Below are 14701 nucleotides of genomic sequence, written 5' to 3' on the forward strand. Positions count from 1 at the left end.
GAGTTGTGAATCAAGCAGTACACCTAAGTCTGTGACTACCGATACTCCTTCGAGATTTTCTCCAGATACATTATAGTTCCACGAAAACGGATTTTTTTCCGCGTGAAGTAAATTGCAAAACATTTTGAAACACTGATTGTCAGTAAATTACGATTACACCAGTCAGAAAAATTATCCAGATGATGTTGCAGTTCTCTACAGTCCGATGTAGTACGAATTACGCGAAAAAGTTTTAAGTCATCAGGTCCAAGGTTGCTTCCTTGAGGCACACCCGACAAGTTAACAAAATTATCTGACTCGTTGTTGCCTAGCTTTACGCAGAGTGTACGGTCAACAAGGTATGATTTCAGTCACTTGGTGAAATGGTGTGATGCACCAAGACGTTCAATTTTGGCCAGAAGAATGGTGTAATCAACACGATCAAACGCTGCTTTCAGGTCGGTGTAAATAGTGTCCACTTGCATCCCATCCTCCATGTTTTTGATACAATTAGATGTGAATTGAAGCAAGTTAGTTGTTGTCGATCTGCCGGGGTAAAAGCCATGTTAGTCTAACGAGATGTACGTCTTGAACTTACGAGGTAAAATATTGCCGAAGAGAATCTCAAATAATTTTGATTCAGCGGATAGTGAGGTCTTCGGTAGTTCGTAACATCGTGTTTGTCGCCTTTTCACAAACCGGGAACATTGACTTCTTCCAGCAGTCAGGAAATACCGCTTGCAATAGCGAGTTGTTAAATATCATCCTCAACGGAACACAGAGCGCGATGGCACATCTTTTCAGAATAATGGCTGGGATACCGTCAGGTCCAGTTGAAGTTGAAGGTTCCAATTTTGTTGTGGCCTTCAGTACATCTTCATCTAGGTTTACCACGTTATGAGGAAAGTCATGGAGGGCACTCTCCATTTGAGATGTATTTGCAGTAAAGGAACTGAATATGCTTGAAAAGTATTTCTTGAACAAGGAACAAATACCATCAAGCGTTTACGCGTTTTCATGCGTAAGAAACATACTGGTAGGAAGCCCACATTCTTTTCTTTTACTGTTTATAAATGACCAAAAGCGTTTTGGATTTCATTTGAGCTCAGATTGGGTGCGTAGTACATGCTGAGAATAAGGGAACCGATTGTAGATTTTATAACGCGGAATTTATACTGCAGGTTGAGCTATGGGAGATGGAGATTTCGTGATTTTTTTGAATTTCTGTTGAATTTATTAACTTATCTGGTATGGGGGCCCGTTGGCCCCCCGCGTCCACCGGTGATTGAGGTTTGAGGGCAGTCTATTCGGGGAGATTTTAATGCATTGGGATTCCAAAAATCCTTATATGCAAGGCGATCTCCAAAGCTCTAAAATATATTCCCTTGGGCCAAATAGACGGGTTAAGCGTATTAAGTGACAATCAGCCAGTTCGGACGTGTTTTTAAGTCGCTCCCGGCGTGTATAAGTCTGTTTATAGTTATTTTGTTTGCGCGAAGTTTATTTTAATCAGTAGTGTTTTGTTTTCTTTCATGCCGAACATGAGCGAACGTTGCGAAGTTCATGTTGACTCTACCACCGAAGAGCTGTGGTCGTGCGTTGGGTGCAGTCGTAAATTTCACCCCTCCTGTGTGGGGTTACCGTCTAACCGTAGCTCAAATCGCGTTGACAAAAGAACTGCTGACTCAAAATCAAACAAAAGAACTGCCGACCCAACATCGTACCTGCTACCATGCTGCGGCCCATACCAAACTTCTGAAACGATGACGTTTCAGTTGAAAGAGCTCACCGAACAGCAAAAGCAACTGGTGAAACAGATAGATGCATACACACAGGTGGTGCATAAATTCAAACTCCAATATTCAAACCAGCCGGACCAATCGTATACTGCGACGGAGGATATAAATAATCTAGAAACGCTGCTTAACAATCTTAAGCATGAGTTAGCCACCATTAACAAAAACCACAGTATTTTTTTAGTTTTAAAGTTGTTTATTTTCTAGCTCATCTGCGGTGGCTTAACGGAGCAGTGTTTACAATCAATTTTGCTTTAAAAAAAAGAACAAACTTTGTTAGTGAGAGTGATCGTTACGCCCGATTTACTGGAGTTAGTATGTATACAATTTTTCTGGTGAGGGATATTTGGGTTGGGAGTTGAGTTTGTTTATAACTTAATTATTGTTATCGACTGATAACTTATTGCTAGTAACTATTATTTCTTTTAATATTATTGCTACTAGTATTGCTAGCTAGTAAACTATTATTTCTTTTATTATTATTGCACTGCGTATTCCGTTTGTTTGAATCTGGAAATTTTTCCTCTACGGGTACCGCTAAAGTCGAATCAGGTTGTCGTTTTTGTGTCTTCAGTATAAGGTATGGCCATAAATTTTCGTGTAGTGGGATGATAAATCTAACAATTAGATAAAAGAGTTTAAATTTTGATGTCGGCGTTTTTCAGAAAGCTGTAAAGCTCTGACATATACTGGAAATCTCCGCTTGCCAGGATGTCTCTAACGGGAACGTTTAGCTGTCTTCCTCGGGCCCGAAGGGAATCTGTTAGCTTGGACCTAACATCACAGAATTCGGAACACGACCAAACAACATGCTCAATGTCGTGGTAGCCATCACCACAAACACAGTGATTACTGTCTACAAGCCCTATACGAAAGAGATGCGTGTTTAACGTGTAGTGATTGGACATAAGTCTGGACATCACGCGAATGAAGTCGCGACCTACATCCAACCCCTTGAACCATGCTTTCGTCGATACCTTAGGAAAAATGGAATGTAGCCACCGTCCCAGTTCATCTGAGTTCCATAATGATTGCCAGCTATTGAGTGTTCTCTGACGCAAAATGCTGTAAAATTCATCGTAAGCAATTGGTCTTTCATAAATATCGCCATCAATAGCACCCACCTTAGCTAAAGAGTCAGCCTTCTCATTGCCCGGAATGGAACAATGAGAAGGGACCCATGCTAAGGTAACCCGGTAATTTTTATCTGTTAAAGCACTTAAGAACCGTCGTATTTTCCCCAGGAAATACGGGGTGTGCTTCACAGTCTTCATCAGCCTCTATGGCACTGAGACTGTCTGTGAAGATGAAGTAGTGGTCTATGGGTAGGGTTTCGATGATCCCAAGGGAGTACTGAATAGCAGCAAGTTCTGCGGTGTACACGGAAGCAGGAGCATCGAGTTTATAGGAGGCGGTAAAATTTTCGTGGAAAACACCGAAGCCAGTAAACTCATCTAGATTAGATCCGTCAGTGAAAAACCTTTTATCACAACTAACATGTTTGAACTTATTGGAAAAAATCTTAGGGATCTCTTGCGGTCGTAATTGATCCGGGATACCAATAATGTCTGTTTTCATGGTGGTGTCGAAGAATATAGCATTGTCAGAAGTACCTAAAAGTGCGACATTGGAGGAAACGTATGAAGAAGAGTTAATATCTTGAGCCATATAGTCAAAATATTGAGTCATAAATCTGGATTGAGATTGAAGGTCGACCAACCTCTCGAAATGTTCAATTACTAATGGGTTCATAACTGTGCATCGGATTAGTAACCGGTAAGAGAGATTCCAAAAGCGATGTTTCAACGGAAGAATACCCGCTAGCACTTCAAGACTCATCGTATGGGTCGACTGCATGCAGCCCAAGGCAATACGCAAACAACGATATTGTATTCTTTCTAGTTTAATAATGTGTGTTTTCGCAGTGGAGCGAAAGCAGAAACAACCGTATTCAAGAACTGACAGTATCGTTGTTTGGTATAACCTTAGAAGGTCTCCTGGGTGGGCACCCCACCAGGTTCCGGTAATCGTACAAAGAAAATTAATCCTCTGTTGGCATTTTTGTGTCAGATACCTAATATGACAAGCCCAGGTGCATTTAGAGTCGAACCAGACCCCGAGATATTTAGCGACTAAAACCTGAGTGATCGTTTTACTCGTTAGTAGGAGCTGCATCTGAGCTGGGTTATGCTTCCTCGAAAAAACGACCAGCTCAGTTTTCTCCGGAGAAAATTCGATACCCAGCTTGAGAGCCCATTCAGACAAATTGTCTAAGGTATCTTGCAAGTTCAACAAGCGTCTTTTTGCAGAATCGGGTGGATTCTTTAACAAGTTGAATTTTATTCTATCCAACCCTGGAGCTTTATTGTTGCACGAAAGGAGAGCCATCGAAAATTCCAACATCGAAAATGGGGGCTCTTCCGTAGTTACTGAAAACGCGTCGCGAAAAATCTTCTGTTCCGGAACAGAGTCCGGGCAGACCTTTTTGGCAAAATCGAGTATCCAGCGATCTGAATACTCCTCGCTCTCATTCGAAACGTTACGATTCCGCATGCGCCTGGCGGTATCCCAAAGAGTGCTCAACGCTGTTTCCCTCGATAACGCGCTTACGAACCGCCGCCAGTATCCGCGTTTTTTCGCTTTCATTAAGCTTTTCATCTGCCTGTCCAGTATCTCGTACCTTCGAAACAGCTTAACCGAGCCATACTTTCGGTAGTCCTTATATGCCGAGGACCTTCGCGCGTACAGCTCAGAGCACTCTTTGTCCCACCACTTGGTAGGAGGACGCCGTCTAATTGTTATCCCGGGTATTGGTTTCGTCTGAGCTTGAGTCGCGGCGTCGATGATCAAGCCAGAAAGGAACGCGTATTCTTCCTCCGGAGGAAGTTCCTCGTGAGACTCGAGATTTTCCGCTATGAAAGTCTCATAACGCTTCCAATCAATGTTACGTGTGAGGTCGTATGACATATTGATTGGATTCGCGGGAGTTGAACCATTAGCAATTGAAATAACGATTGGAAGATGATCACTACCGTGAGGATCATTGATTACTTTCCACTGGCAATCTAACGCTAGTGATGTCGAGCAAAGGGATAGGTCTAGCACGCTTTCACGTGCTGGAGGATTAGGTACACGTGTCGCTTCCCCAGTATTCAAAAGTGTCATATTGAAGTCGTCGATCAAGTTACAAATTAAAGAAGATCGGGCGTCGTCGTATTGCGATCCCCATTGCAGACAGTGGGAGTTAAAATCTCCCAAAATCAAAAAAGGTGCGGGAAGCAATTCTGCTATGTCAGAAAGTTTCCTCTGTTCAATCCGCACGGATGGAGGAATATATATCGAAGCAATGCAAAGGTCTTTTCCATTCATATTTGTTTGAATGGCAACGACTTCAATGTTCGAGATCCGAGGGAGGTTGATTCTAAAAAAGGAGTAGCACTTTCTGATCCCTAAAAGTACCCCTCCACCATGTGAGTCTCGGTCTCGACGGATTATGTTAAAATCGTGGAAATTGGGTTGATTATTTGAATCTAGGAAAGTTTCACAAAGCGCAAAAGCGTCACAATTATAAGTGTTTATTAAATGAGAAAATAAATCGAGTTTGGGGATGATACTTCTGCAATTCCACTGTAATACAGTGATGAAACTCCTAACCTCTTTCGCCGTCTTAGTCATCGAAAGATATGATAGCTGAAATAAGGGGCCAAGTTGCTGCTAGTTGTTTCAAAAATGTTTTCACTGTAGGGAGAAGGGCAAGAAGAATGTTTCTAAGGGGATCTGTTATGTTGAATGTTTTGAATATCCAGTCCACAATATCAGAGAAATTTATAAACCCTGTTTCATTTTTATCCTCTGATCGAGAAATGGGTGCACGAGGGGTTTTTGGTGCCCCGGGAAGCGGTGGGTACTCCTGGTTAGATTTGAAATTCAAACCGTACTTGCTTCGGTTTTTCTTCACCGCTTCTTTTTTGCGTAGGTATATTGGTCATTCCGCTAGGGGTTATCTTACGACCTTTGCGAGAAAGATTAGGAGAGTTTACTATTCTCCTCTTCCTTGATCCTTCTGGCATGGCATAAGAACACCCTTCGACGGGATCGTCAGATGTACCCTCATCGGTTGGCAAAAAGGAAAAGATGTTTCCTGTCGAGGGTGGCTCAGCCCTCTTAAGCATTTCTGCAAAAGAGCGCTTTGATCGTTCCTTAAGGGAACGCTTTATTTTCTCCTCGCGCTGTTTGTACGCGGGACATGCCGAAAGGTCATGCCGAGTTCCCTCGCAGTAAAGACACTTTTCAGTATCCTCACTGCAAGTGGTCTCAGCATGATTGCCTCCGCACTTGCTGCAGCGTGCCTTGTTGCAACAGTAGGTGGCTGTGTGACCTAACTGCTTGCAGTTATGGCAGTGCATGACCCGCGGTACAAACAGGCGTACAGGTAGACGAACCTTATGCAAAAGGGTGTAGTTCGGCAGTGCAGATCCAGCAAATGTTACCCGAAAGGAATCCGAAGGAAAGAATTTCTTCTTTCCTTCATCGATGGACACTGAATGCAATTGCTTGACATCCAATATCTTTACATCTTGCATCATTGGGTTCTTGAAACAGCCAACCCCATGACGCAAAATGTCATCGACAGTGAGATTCCCTTCGGTCACAACACCGTCGATCTCTACATCCTTGGCAGGGATGTACACGCGATACTCTCTCTTGAAGAGCTCGCAGCAAGCAATTGCGTTTGCTTGCTTCAAGCTATTCACGACAACTCGCAGTTTGTTCGGCCTCACCTTGGTGATTTCGGTTACGTCCGAAAACCGTTCTGTCAGGTCCTTGCCAATGCGCAAAATATTCAATGGTTTCTTTATGGGCCGGAAGTAGACAGCGTACGGGCCCTTAAATTCATCCGGGTAAGCTTTTATACGAACGTTAGCTAACACGTTCGGATTTGGTGGACTAGGTGCAGGGGATGGCAGTGGAGATGGAAGCGGGGAGCTGCGGGGTGATATTTCAATCACATCTCCATTCGTTTCAACTTCTAGGAACAATTCAACCTGCATGTTGTCCATATCGTTCATGTTTGCGGGAGCAATATGCTCTACCGCAAACTAACGGTAAACAACCGTGTATAAATGGGGTACCAAGTTGAAGTGATTAAATGAAAAAACAATTTGTCCAAGTAAGATGAATTAAAATTTAAAAAAAGTCACTCGTATAAATGGGCAAAGAATAAATGAATAAAAATAATAAAAACAGAATACTTCACCGAATATCCAGGTCGGTTTTATTTTTCAGCTGCCGTGTCCTACATGCAAACTTGTGGATGTCAGAGGATGATCACTATCCAGTAGCTGATCCGTACTGCTAGCGGGGTATCCAGATCCCGGCGGTGAGGAGAGGGGATTTGCTTCTGCTGCTATCGGTGTCAGCAGTTGCTTCTCGGTGCTGGTAGCGGGGTATCCAGCACCCGCCGCTGCGGGGAAGTTGAACTGCTTCTAATGTGCAGGCTATTGTCACCACAGCACAAAACGAACCGAAAAAAAAGTACCGTACAGTATTTCGTGTGGTTTATTGTTAAGTGCGAGTCGTAGCTGACTGAAAAAGCAACGTCTTTTCGCCACGAAAGCAGAAACGGCACTGAAACCACAGTATATAGGGTGAAATTTCTTCACTAAGGAATCATTTAACGTCGCTTGTTGACCTTAGTACAACTGAATTGCGAAAAGATATAAAAAAAAACGAAATAAAACAGCTTGGCAAACAAAGCCCTCGTGACGATCCAAATATAAAGCTCAATATTTTGGACGAGCTTAAATCGTTATCTTCCAAATTTGACACATTACAGAAAAAAGCTCCGCTTTCCACCTCGCCAGTTTCACAGAATGATTGTGATCATTCGGGATGGCGTTTAATTGGATCAACAAAGCGTTGGAAGGCTGACTGGCGATCCTTTGACGAAAAGACGAAGCGTCGTGAAGAACAGGATAGAATACAAATCAGAGCATGGCGAAGTAGGCAAAAACGTTCACGACATCGAAATCAAGCATCTAGGAGCAGCAATTTACCGAACAGAAATCACGTCTATAGCAACAATAACAACAACAACTGCAACAACAACAACTATCATAGAGGACTGAATAACAACTTTAACATCAATAGTAACCGTAGATATACCAACCCCAACCGTTACGTCAACAACAGTTTTTTGAATAATAACAATAGCCCCAACAGACAACAGAATAACGTCACCAACTCCTACAATGATCAACAACAAACCAACTCTAATCGTTTCCATGCTAATCAACTGTTACCACCTGACAGGGTGCTTCTTGCAGCAGCGAAAGACCGATTCTCCAGACCTCAAGCTAACTTCATTCCAACGATTCAATTTCAAAGAGGCGAAACTCTAAACCCATACCCGGCGAGCGACGCGTTTCCACCTTCTCAATCCCAGATGATCAGCGAACATGGATACCTTCCTACTTCACAATGCATTGCGTGCTCCTCTAGGCACTCGTGTCTTCAACGCAATTGACTCACTCATCAGAGGACCGTTGCTGGCGATAATTTTGTTCAACCTAGTGATGTAGGAAATGACGCGACCTGCTCCGCTCTGGTAAACACTTCTGTTAATAATGACTCTAATTCTTTAGCTTCTACACTCGAACACTATGGTGGGGCTTATTTTCAAAAATGTTCGCGGGACCTGTTTTCCCAGGCAAAAAGACCTCCTTGGGGTTCAATAAGCAACATATAAAAAATTGGTTGATTTTCATTAAGGTCTAGAGGTGGCGCAGAGGGCCTAAAGGTCAAATTTTAAACGAAAGCAATTTTAGAACAAAACATAAACCTATATAGGTAAACAGGTGATTTTGTGACCCTATGGGCGTAAATTTCGTCCGTTTTGCGTTAAATTCAACCGTTTTTGAGATATTCGCAATTTCAGTGTACACTCTTACAATCTCGGGGTATGTGATTATAAGGAAATGCACAATGTGCCTATATAAGTTAACACGTCATGTTCTCGAATATATTCTCGCAATAGACATCATTGTTCCTCTGAAAAGAGTGCAAAAGAGAAAGAAAGAGAATGGAAAAAGGAAAACTAAGAAAAGTCAAATGCGCGTATTGCTTGTATTTAATCTGAAGAAACTAGTAAATTTCAAGCTTGTTCATATTTTCGCTTTTCCTATTCTTTTTCTTTCTCTTCTGCACTCTTTTCGGAGGAACAATGATGTCTATTACAAGAATATATTCGAGAACATGACGTGTTAACTTATATAGGCACATAGTGCATCTCCTTATAATCACATAGGGGTAAGCAGGGTAAGACCGCCCCCTTAAGCAATTCTGTTTATAGAAAAAAAAGTTGCGGCTGCAATTTCATTTTTTCTTCGCTAAGAGGTTCTTCTATTCAATACCCGCATTTAAAAAATAAGAACTGAAATATTTTTGTTTATTTTCCAGCTTTTTTTTATTTTCAAAAATTCATTGAAAATGTGCAGATCTTTTTCATGCGGGGTAAGCCCGCCCACCAGCGGGGTAAGATCGCCCACCATTTTTTGAGGATAAACAATATTTTTAGGGCAAAAACGGTTGATTTCATCGGTATAGTGTCTCTGACAAAGTTGTAGATGGTATTTTTTTTCTTTTTAAATAAAATATACACTGTGAAAAATCTGAAAAAAAAAAATTTCTAAGTTTCAACTTATTTTTTACTTTTATTTTGTATAGAAAAATAGTAATAATTATTATTTCGTTTATTTATATTTTCAATTTTCTGTGTTTTTTTTTCAAGAACAAAATTATCAACGACTCTATACACCAAACAAACCGTCAAAAAAAAAAAATTTTTCACAATAATTTAGCTATTAATATTTCTTTTACTCCATGATCCAACAACCATAAAATTTTAGCTTACCTTTTGTAGATTTTACAGGCAAAAAGATGTTTTTTCAAATAAATTTGAAAAAAAATATATTTTTAATTCTACTTTTATATCTTTTCTTTAATTTTTTTAAGAGTGTGTATTTTTTTCGGAAGTAAAAAACTACTATTTTCAATTCTGCCGAAGACGTCATACCAATCAAACAAACCGTCATGGCTCTAAAATTATTTTGGTTCATTAACACCATTTTCACACAGGTTTACTTTTTTCAAAAATAAGTCTTGTTAAAATATATTACTAGAAAAGCTTCAACCAAATCGAAAATGGTCGATTAACATCGATGTCTTATGTGGCTTGATGTTGCTTTACTGATCCTGCAAATATTCCCTCTGTAGTGTCGAGGCATTTGGGTCTTGAATTAAAACAACAAGCAGTTGGATACGTGGCGGTTTTACCCCTTGTATAGTGGGCGACTTTACCCCCAGTGGAACATTTTCATATTTGACCGAAAAAGTAGTCAAAATTACAAGATTACTCACGGCCTTCGATATTCCCGAAAGAAGATAAATTCAGGCAAGCGATTAAACGTATATTCACGAACAAAACAATAGATTTTTAGACTGAAAAACCTTAAGTCCCGTTGCCGCAAAACAATAGCGCATTGACTGGTTGCCAGCTGAAAGGTTGTTTTTGATTATTTCTGCGACCGTTCGCGCACTATCAAAACAGAAAAACGTGCAAAATGTTATGTAATTATACTGTGATAGACACGTTAAAGAAATTTTTCAATTATTTTATAACTTGGTAGTAAAACTACAGTGGGCGGTCTTACCCCGCAGGGCGGTCTTCCCTGTTTACCCCTACCCAGAGATTGCAAGAGTGTACACTGAAATTGCGAATATCTCAAAAATGGTTGAATTTAACGCAAAACGGACGAAATTTACGCCCATAGGGTCACGAAATCACCTGTTTACCTATATAGGCATATGTTTTGTTCTAAAATTGCTTTCGTTTAAAATTTGACCTTTAGGTCCACTGCGCCACCTCTAGACCATAATGAAAATCAACCAATTTTTTATATGTTGCTTATTGAACCCGAAGGAGGTCTTTTTGCCTGGGAAAACAGGTCCCGCGATCATTTTTGAAAATAAGCCCCACCCTACTCGAACACCCCACCACTACCGAGATCTCTGTATATTGTCAAAATTTTAACCGCATGCGAGGCGCTCACAAAATTAACGAAATTCAAAAAAATGTACTATCCTGTTCATTTTATGTTACCTTAGCAACCGAAACCAGCTGGGATGAGGGTGTTCGGAGCGAAGAAGTCTTCGGTTGCCGATAAAATGTCTATAGAAATGACCGTAACTATCAATTATCTGTGTAGTAGATTTGGTATTATTATATTGAAATCAATCCACAAGAATGAGAGGATATTTCTCAGTGTATGCAATGTTAGTACGCTGTCTAGTAAACGCACTATTTGAGAACCGTCAATATTGAAACGCTAACAGTGAACGCTAATTCTGGCGGAAACAGGCTGACGAGTTTACAGGAAGAAGGAGAAGCTTCGGTGACGTTCGGAAAAGTGTTGAGCTGACGCAAGCAACTCGGGTTAGATTGACGGAGAGAAAGAGTGGTTACGCATTGGTTAAAAAGCGATAGGTTCGGGAGAGTGCAGGAATGCGTACAGATCGTGTCATGATCGAGAGAGAATTTCGGTGGAAAGAGATAAACGACGGAGCTAGAGACGCCCGATAATCCACCGAAGACCATCGTTCGACATTCTGTTGACTAAAGTTACCGCGATAAGACGTGTTTCGTTTCAGCTGATGCATAATGGCCGAAAAGCGAGGTTGCCATGAAGAGAATCATGCGGGAGTTCTTCTGGTGGCCTCGTATGGCTTCTGATACGGAGAAATTCGTTAAGGACTGTGAAACTTGCCGTATGCTGTCAAGAAAAAATCCTCCTTTGCCCCTTTCATCCCGTGAATTGCCTGAAGGCCCTTGGGAGATTATACAAATCGATTTTCTCTCAATTCCGGGCTTCGGGTCAGGTGAATTTTTGACCATAGTGGATACCTACTCCCGTTACCTGACAGTTATTGAAATGAAACGTACAAATGCAGAAGCGACCAACGCTGCTCTTTGTGACGTTTTCAAGCGCTGGGGATGCCCACGTATCCTGCAGAGCGATAATGGTCCACCGTTCGGCAGCCATAACTTCTGCTCTTTCTGGGAAAACAAAGGAGTTAAAGTGCGAAAAGCTATACCGTTAAGCCCGCAATCAAACGGCTTAGTGGAACGTCAGAACCAATCTATAATCAAGGCTGTAAGTGCAGCCAACGTAGAGGCCAGTAACTGGCGTTCTAGTTTAGAGCGATTTGTGCACAACCACAACACATTGGTTCCCCACACAAGGCTCAATACCACCCCATTCGAACTCATGGTGGGCTGGAAATTCCGGGGCACATTCCCAAGCCTTTGGACTGACTTCAACACTAATGATTTGGACAGAATAAATGTTCGAGAACGAGATGCTGAAGCAAAACTCAACAGCAAGTATTATGCTGACGAGACAAGGGGTGCGAAAACCAGTAATATTAGGGTAGGTGACGTTGTGCTACTGAGCCAAGTAAAGAGGTGTAAGACTGACCCGACATTTTCTCGTGAGCGTTACACCGTCGTTGCGCGGCATGGGGCCAAGGTAGTAATTATGAGTAGTAATGGAGTGCAATACGCTAGGAACGTACAAGACGTGAAACTGATACCTTTCCCAATGGAAACTCATACAGACCCAGCAGTAGAAGAAATACACCCAAATGTAACCCTCGACGATCCTCCAGGCACTTCACGGATTGTCCGTTGTGTACCGGAGGAGAATTCAGTAGCAGTAACAAATGAAGAAGATGATTCACGAAGCAATATAAAACCAACTCTTCGTCGACGTGAGGGAATCAGAAAACCGTCTCGTTATAATGACAATTTCGTTTATATTGTTTACGAGTGAAAGTTGTCTAGTATGTTATTAAAATTTTTCTAAGTACACAAAAAAAAATAATAAAAACAAAAAAAAAAAACAAAAAAAAAAGATGAAGGTTGGATAACAAATAAAGAAACATGGAAAGAAAGAGTAGAGAAGGGGGATATTGTAGTAGATTTGGTATTATTATATTGAAATCAATCCACAAGAATGAGAGGATATTTCTCAGTGTATGCAATGTTAGTACGCTGTCTAGTAAACGCACTATTTGAGAACCGTCAATATTGAAACGCTAACAGTGAACGCTAATTCTGGCGGAAACAGGCTGACGAGTTTACAGGAAGAAGGAGAAGCTTCGGTGACGTTCGGAAAAGTGTTGAGCTGACGCAAGCAACTCGGGTTAGATTGACGGAGAGAAAGAGTGGTTACGCATTGGTTAAAAAGCGATAGGTTCGGGAGAGTGCAGGAATGCGTACAGATCGTGTCATGATCGAGAGAGAATTTCGGTGGAAAGAGATAAACGACGGAGCTAGAGACGCCCGATAATCCACCGAAGACCATCGTTCGACATTCTGTTGACTAAAGTTACCGCGATAAGACGTGTTTCGTTTCAGCTGATGCATAATGGCCGAAAAGCGTCACGACAATCTGTAATGAAATCTGGTGGTGGTGTTTTAATTGCGGTGCCAGTAGACTTTATTTCAGTGGTTATCGACACCATTCAGTTTAAAGAGTTCGAACATGTTTGGGTGAAAGCAGAACTAGCAGGAGAGACACACGTATTTGTCTCTGTCTATTTCCCTCCAAATAATGCGCGTAAAGAAATTTTTGAAAACTTTTTTCATGTTGTTGAAAATATTGCATCCAAGCTGCTACCTGAAGTAAAACTCCACATATACGGTGATTTCAATCAACGCAACATTGATTTAATTCCGGACGTCGATAACCACAGTATCTTACTTCCAATTATTGGCGAAAACGAAACGCTGCAACTGCTCTTTGATAAAACCACTAGTCTTGGTCTAAATCAAATAAATCATGTGAAAAATGGACAAAATATAGATCTGTTAATGTCCAACATTAGTGAAGACTTCTGTGTGACGAATTCATTACAACCATTATGGAAAAACGAAGTTTATCATTCAGCAATAGAGTTTTCTTTATTTGTGCATGTGATTAAAAGACCTGATGAATATGAATTCGAAGAGGTTTTTGACTTTCAGTCAGCAAACTATGATGAATTAAAACATAAACTAAATAGTATCAACTGGCAAGATGTATTGTGTGAAGGTGGAAACGTCGATTCGGCTGTAGAAATTTTTTATTAGATATTATCTGATTTATTTATTAGCGATATACCATTGAAAAGAATAAGACGTCATGGCAATTCTAAATATCAATCTGGTACAATAGACAAATTAAAAACTTAAAAAATCGCAAACAAAAAGCACATAAAAAATACAAAACTTATAATAATCGTGATGCATTAACAACTTATCTTAACACTTGCGGCGAATTAAACGATGCCATTAGTAAAGTGATTGAAGAGTTCACACTTAAACTGAAATCAAATCTTGCCCACAAAATTTTTTCAAATATGTTAAATCAAAGTTAAAATCTGAAAATTTTCCTTCGAAAATGCAACTGCATGATAAAGTTGAAGAGAACCCGGCAGACATCTACGATCTATTAGCTGATTTTTTTCAACAAAATTATACAACTTTCTCAGAATCGGTTCGTGACTATACATTCTTCACCAACTTTCCTGAGTTTCCCAACTATTTCAATATTCAACATGTTAGCGCACGCGAAATTGAGGATACTTTAAAAGCTTTGGATGCGTCTTAAGGTCCGGGACCAGGCAAAATTCCGCCAGCACTTATGAAACATTTAGCCAAAGAGCTAACTTCCCCACTGTTCTTGATTTTCAATATGTCGCTGGAATCCGGTTGCTTCCCGAAATTCTGGAAAAACTCATATCTAGTGCCTGTGTTTAAATCTGGTAAAAAATCTGACATTAGCAACTATCGAGGCATAGCCATTCTTTCCTGTATACCTAAGCTT

Source organism: Wyeomyia smithii, chromosome 1, assembly GCF_029784165.1.
Source record: "Wyeomyia smithii strain HCP4-BCI-WySm-NY-G18 chromosome 1, ASM2978416v1, whole genome shotgun sequence".
Lineage (NCBI taxonomy): Eukaryota > Metazoa > Arthropoda > Insecta > Diptera > Culicidae > Wyeomyia > Wyeomyia smithii.